Source organism: Aegilops tauschii, chromosome 4 (genome assembly GCF_002575655.3).
Source record: "Aegilops tauschii subsp. strangulata cultivar AL8/78 chromosome 4, Aet v6.0, whole genome shotgun sequence".
Classification (NCBI taxonomy): Eukaryota; Viridiplantae; Streptophyta; class Magnoliopsida; order Poales; family Poaceae; genus Aegilops; species Aegilops tauschii.
The window spans coordinates 30,759,588-30,767,138 of NC_053038.3; positions in this window are offsets into that span (position 1 = coordinate 30,759,588).

Sequence of the window (7,551 nt, forward strand, 5' to 3'; positions counted from 1 at the left end):
TCAATATACACTATCACTCTCAATTTTCGTGAAATCATAAACTTGTGCACATAGTTGACATCATGAACATTTTTCAAATTCGTTAACACGTTTACAAATTTCCGACAATTTTCTAAAATCAAAAACATTTGTTGAATTCATGAACATTTTATGCTATTTGCAAAAAAAATTGTGAAAAAAAATTAAACAATTTTCTAGAATCAGCGAACATTTTTGTGGAAATTGGTGAAACCATTCTGGAAATTTACGAACATTCTTTTGATTTAACGAACATTTTTTTTGATTTAGTAAACATTTTATCAATAAATGAACATTTTATGAATGAATAAAATATTTTGTAGGTCACGAATAGTTTTTGAATTTTTATGATGTATTTTCATTAATGAACATTTTTTGAGTTGGCAAAATTTTGTTCACAGTCATTAACTTATTTAATACATGAACTTATTAAAAATCATGATTTTTTTTATTTCCCTAACATTTATTTCAAAATTGCAAATCTTTTGTTTTATAAAATCGCGAACATTTTTTGGATCCAAAAAAATTATGATTTGTTAAACATTTATTGAATAATTATCTTTTTCTTAAATTTCGGTGCTTTTCTGAAGTCTGAAATCATGAACATTTTTTAAATTATTAAAGTATAAAAAACTAATAGAAAACGAAATTTAAAAAACAGGCCGCCAAGAAATGGGCCGGCCCAAACAGGCACGCTGCATCTTCTCCCAATGCGCAAAGTGCAATATAGAAGACCCCTATTGCATGGGCCGGCCCAGACGGGGGATTGCTGGGTAATATTTTGCAATTTTAGGGGCAATTTTCGTGACGTACTGCCAGAAGCTATAGCCCGTTATTATTAGGTACAGATTGTAGATAGCGTACACCCCGTTTGATTCTAGGTGGGCCGGCTCATCTAAGATATCGTCCTCACATAAGCTCTTCTGACCGAAGTTTTTTCTCTTTGTTTTTTTTATTTTGCTTTTGCTTTTTTTACTTTCCTTTTTATATTTTAAAATCTATTTAGTTTTTTTATAAATTTATGAACATTTAAATCCGCATATTTTCTTAAAAGATTGTGATTTTTTTAAATTGGTGTCAAATTTGCGATTTTTTTCAAGTTCGTAATCTTCTTTCAGATTCATGATATTTTTTCATATCCGTGATCATTTTCTCAAATTCATGAGCATTTTAAAAATCCATGAGAATCATATGATTTACCTAGTTTATTAAAAACCAGCCGATTGTTCTCTAAGAACAATGGACCAGTTGTAGCAACTTGATGAGAAGGAAACCCTACCATCGGGGTGGCAAGCGAGCGAGTGGGAGACGCACCAGGGGCTAGGCAGCGTCATTGGCAGCCACGACGGCGGTCCCTTCGGAGGTGAAGAAGGAAGGGGCCTAGGCTAAATTGGAGCAGCGGGAGGAGTACAAGGGAGGAGGCGGAGCTCGAGGTTGGATGAGTTGCGCTCGGGGATGGCTGGGAGCCTGGGATTGCTGGGCCATCGCTTGCCCAAGCGCACTCGCTCGCGTGGCTTGGTGCCGCGAGCGTGTGTTCTCTGTGTGGTCGAGCTACGCGCGAGGCAACGCGGTGAGAAGGAAAGAGAGCGGTGGAGGTGCGTGTAGATCTTCAGCATGCTAATCGAGGTGAAATGGTGCTCTAAGAACCAGCAAGAGCGCCATGGGCGAGTGGCAGGGGAGGGGAATTTTCGCAAGTCAACAGCTCAGGTGCAAAACCATCCTAAATGTGACGTAAAGCCACTCAAGGGCTACATTAAACTCGTTTTAGAGAATCTCTAGCAAATCATGTAAAACACAATACCACAAATTTTGTTTAAGAGATCCTATAAAACAAATTTGCACTACCGCGGAAGGCACGACATAACAGATCCGATATACAATACTGTATAATTTAAACTTAAACTTCACGTCACCATAGTTCACCGGAGTTCATCACACATTTGAACACACAAACTTAAAAACATAGTAGATAAACCTAATCTAAACTACTCTAGGGCTTCACGTTGAGGTAGTACTCGGCCGCGGAGTTGGATAGAACATACGTGAGCTCGTACCCCTCCTTGGCACCCTCGAGCCACGCAGCGGCACCTTCTTCACCGGCCGCCACTGCCTCCTTCGCCTCGTGGAGCTCGAACTACGCCTTGCGGAGCCCATTGGTGGCCGGCCAAAGGAGGTTCCCATCTCGTCGAACTTGCTCCACGCCCTTCGGTCGCAGCTGCGGGAGAGGGCGCCACCCTCCTGCACCTGCTTGGAGCGCCATGGCTCGACCGGGGGACGGAGGGAGCTGCCGGGCCTTGTCATCATGGCGGGCTCGCTTGTGCGCCGGTGAGTCGCCGCGGCCCTCGTGACCACAACGCCCACGACCTCCGCTCGACATGGATGTACTCGAAAATGGGTTGTGCGCGCTAGAAACGGTCGTCGGAGAGGGTGGATTTGGCGCCCGAGCGGGGGGATTTGCGGCGGAGGGGGGTGCAGGAAATACCGGATAGGAACTCTAAATCGGGTGGGATATGGTAAATATAGCGGCGGAGCCGGGGTTTTACGGGCTGGGCTTTATTTATCGGATCTATTCGGGCCGATATTTTACCAAATCCTGTAAATCGGCCGGAATTATAAGGGTCGGCAAGGCTTTAAAGGATCTGCTAGAGATGCTTTTATTAACTTCAGGGTACAAATCATATGGTTTTTTAAACTTCAGGGTACAAATTTATATGACTCGGAACTTTAATCATATTTTGTTCGCTCATTATAATAGAGAGACCAATCACGTTGCCCATGAAATAGTTAAGTTGGGTCTTGTTTATTGTATTGATACGTTGGTTCTCACAGATGATTAAATAAAGTATCATTTGTCAAAAAAAATGATATGAGGTTGAAAAAAATATTTTTCCTCCTCATAAGACAACATTACATAGTACATGGAAACTGACCATGAAAATCGCCCTCTAAAAACACAACCAGCCCTAGAAAATTGGTGCACAACGAACCTATCCAACGCTCTCGAAATGGTCCATGGACTACTAAACTCTGAATACATTTCTAACTTCAGTTTGAACGAAAAGAAAATGCAAAGTCAAAGGAATTGATTTGGTCTACCGTGGATCCGGCAACGGTTATACACTGGAGTAGTTCCCAACAAGTTCACCAGCCTGGATGATGCTAGCAGCTCTGAATTTTAATCTGGCGACTGCTGTGCCCCTAGGAGGAACCTACTTAAACATCGCTCGATTCCTCCAGCAACCTCGACAGGATCTAATCCTAGCCACAACACATGCTATATATTCATATTTTGTTCTTGTTTTCGCCAAAAGGGTTCTTCCTTCACGACTTGCGAATCTTAAATTGTAAATGGGCGCACGCATTGTTTGTTAACGTTGTTTGATTCGTTAACATGTCGATTTTGCAGATCATATGGGATTATGAACGCGCATGGCGTGATAGTGCTAACTGCTAAGCACAAACAACATTCTCAAGTCAATCGGTGTGTGTATCGTCTTGAGATCTCTGGGCATTACGGTGGTACTGTGGATCTACATCGGACCACGTGGAGCTATATATGACCGGCTTTATCTATTATCGTAGTGGGAAGAACGTTTTTCCTCGTCAAAGTTTTGCCTCCTCTACGGAGACAACAGGAGAGGAGACATCGCAACATTTTTCTGTGTGTCAATGTTTTAACAACTAATGGAACACATTCAGTGTATATCGCTTCCTGATCGCTTTCGATCGACTAGCTTGTGTACATTTTTTTAACACCGGACGATCATACATACACGCATATACTCATCCTTACGAACTCATGCACGCACATTCTGTCTCTATGAGCACCTCTGAGAGACTGAGCCGGCACATTGTCTTGAGATTGACGAAGTCGTCATAAAAAATGTCTTTGTAGATTGACGAACGTGCGCACGCACATTTTTTTATTTTACTTTTTTCAAAAAAAAACTAAACACATATTGCCGGAAAGTCCGAAATAAATTTAGAAAAAAGATATCCACCATTACCCTTGACAACACAATTTCTTCAAAAAAAAGTTACCCAAAGGGACGCCTTCAAGAAAGCAGTGATATAGTAGGGTCGTTGTCGTCAGACACGGCCACCAAAGACCAGATGAAAGGTTTTCAGCCCAAAGCGCATGCCCGAGTAGAACATGAGAGCATCTACATCTGGGCGCCCTATATCCATCTCAAACGCCCGGGTAGGTCGTCCGGTCACTGACCCGTCACAAAAAACCGATCCAACAGAAGCTCTCAAACGGGCCTTAAATGTCCGGGCTGACCGGCACCCCTCATATCCGTCTGAAAATGTAGGGCGGATATGAGGCAGCCCGGGCACGCCCGGACGCGTACACCACGTCAGCCCGGCCCACCGCTGGCCCACCCCGACTGAACAAAATCCCCTGTTGTCGGTTCAATATCCGGCGTATCTCGTAGTAGGGGTCCTAAGCTAGGCGTCTTGGAGCGATGGTAACATGGACACGGGGTTTTACCCAGCTTCGGGCTCTCTTGATGAGATAATACCCTACATGCTGCTTTTGATTGTATTTATATGGGTGTAGTACAGAGTACATGTATCTACCACGAGATTGTAGTAATGAATATGAGATTGTCTATTCACTAGCCTGGCCTCGGTTTATATATGCACCGTAGGCCTAGGGTTTAGAGAAGTCCTTGTCTTGGGCACCAAGTCTTGTAGAATCCTCCTTGTATGCGGCATGGGTTGTCCGAACTGGCCCAATAGTGAACCGCCATGGGGGTCCTCGGCCCGATCCAGCTGGTCGGGAGACGACGTGGTGAGTACCCCCTAGTCCAGGACACCGTCCGTAGCCCCCTGAGCCGGTCTTCAAGTTGGGGACGTTCCTCGATTCTTCCGAACTGTTCTTCATGTTCGGTCGTCGGTCTTGAAAACCGGTTCAACAAATCTTCTCATCTTCGACCTTGAGGATCGCCGAAGTAAATCCGAAGAGTTTACACGTCGGGTATCCGAGGAGCCCCTTTAAGTTATCGACCTTTATCCATGCCTTGTTATTTTTATGCCACACCTAGGATTTGAAGTGTTTCCCGTGCGGCAGTGTCCTCTTGCGTCCGAGCTCCAATGTTGGACTGTATCCAAGCTCCAACGCCGGACTGTATCCAAGCTCCAGCGCTGGACTGTGTCCGAGCTCCAACGCCGGACTATATCCGAGGTGCCATAGATCACCTTGACTCAAAAACTTTTAGCCGAGCTTAATGCCGGACATGCCCTCTAAGGAGCCAGCCACTTGCATCCGAGCTATATGCCGAACTGCTTCCGAGGTGGCTCGGCACCTCGGTCATGGGCTGATTGTTTGCGGATTTTATTTCCGATGCGTATAACTTTATTTGCTGACGAGATGTATGCCAGTAGCCCTCAAGGCGTCTATCTGCCTAAAATCCGAGATGCACCTGAAGGAAAACATAAAACTGGTGATCCTGGTAGCCCCTGAGACCCAGGTCGTGAAATCGGCCTGAGGATCAACTCCTAGCTCGGCAGCATACATAGAAATAGAAACGCAGTGTAATATATTAGAGGTAATAGTGATCGGCGGACGGGCCCCTGAGAGAGGGTCGTGAGAAGTTGCCATGATATGTCAGCTTGATGCCGGATAAGTCCCATATGGTACTTATTGTCGTCTGAAGACGCGCTTGTCCATAGTTCGGTTATGCCGAACACTGAGCACATTGAATTTTCTGCATTGAATAGGCAATGCGGTAGCCCTCGAGCCACTGGTCGGGTGGCAACACCAGATCAGGGGATCGATGTGCCCCTTTAATATTTGTAAATAATGAGTGCAAAGCCCAGTAGCACCCGAGCCTTAATGTGGTCACGGGTGGCCGAATTAAGGATCGATATCCGTTTGACAGAAAAATTTTGTGTTTAACATAAACTTCTCGAAAAGAGAATAAAGATCTCTTAAAAGAGTTTAGAGCTGGTCGAAATCCGAGCTCGCCAAGGTAGGCCCCAAGGGGTTTAAAAGATGGATTGCAGTAAATGGATTTTACTCGCAATTTTTATGTGTAATGATTCTATGTATCCAAGTACTTTATATCATTAATGCTTAGATCCGCATTGTACAAAACTTTGTTTGACCGACCATCGGCTTCAACCTACTCGGCAGTAGCTGCGGAGTGTTTGTCCTACTTTATAAAGCCGTTATAAGGGAGAAGATTTATGAAAAACAAGGCAATCCGGCCATATGGTTTTATAAACAAAGGTACACAGAGAGATATGTTATATTACGTGTTAACGTAAGAAACATCTTTCAAAGAAAATAGTCTCGCTATCGGTTCCTTTGGGTCGTCATGCTTATCATGATCATGAAAACTCACCTCCGATCAATGTGGGAGGAAAATATTGAGGATTTAGTTCAGGGAAAGTTCCCGAACTCTATGATATTAATGAACCCAAATTTTCACTTCCGTCGTTGCCGACCAATGTGATCCTTTAAGATTGCTAGCTTTCGGCTTTACCCAGTCTGAGGTACTAACTCGGATGACCCGGTAGTAACAATCACAGAGGTGCTCCCTTTACCACCTAGCCGAACAATCGAGAACGTAGGGGTAAGCACAGGAGCCAGGCAACCCAGCTTGGCCAAAATCTTAAGTCAAATTGATGCATATGTATGGCTTTATAACGATGATTACGGAAGGCGGCCCTCGTATATTAAATACAAACGCCGATGATATGTCTATTTTGACTCTGTTGCGACCGTTTATCATTTGAAAGTGGCCCATCGTCGGCTTCCGCCCCTTTGTAGATGCTACGCAGGGTGTTTTCGCAATAACAAAACAACCCTTAGCCGACGTCTCGGTGCCCGGAGGCAGCTGTTTTAGTGGAAACGAGGCAATCAGATATGCGGGCTTTATAACTTTCACTTAGTCATAGGAGCTTTAAACTGGGGAAGCTAGCTATGAGCCCCCGGTTAGTGTTCGGCGACAGCCGAGGTCAAGCCGTAAACACTTCGGCCAATGTTACAAATGGCCCGTCATTTAACATAGTCATCGGATCGCTGACCAGTTTACGCTTATTGTGACAGTCAGTTTTCGGCTTTCTCCACTGAGGTGCTTAACCATGCGAGCTGGAAGCACAATCGCAGTGGTTCTTCCTTTGCACACCTAGCCGAACAAAGCGGAACATAGGAGGGAAGCACAGGAGCCGGGCAACCTAACTATTGACCGAAGACACAATTCGAAACCGATGCATATATAGCAATATCCGAGAATGTTTTCGCCGAATCTCTAAAGGTGTCCGGCGTTGCACTGCGAGACTTATGCGGGAAACACACAAATAGTTTAAAAGTGTCATAGGCTTGGAAAACCCAACAATTTAGTAAAAACTTGACATCCCAATTAGATCAAGTGTTCGGTGCCAATCCGAAAATTGGTCTTAGGAAAAAAAGGTGCTTCTGTCGTGCATTAATATGACACATCCGATCTCAAGACCTCAAGCGGGTCAGCCCAAGGCTGTAACCTACTATCCCGAAGGCGGAGTACTGCTCGTTAGGCCAGTTTA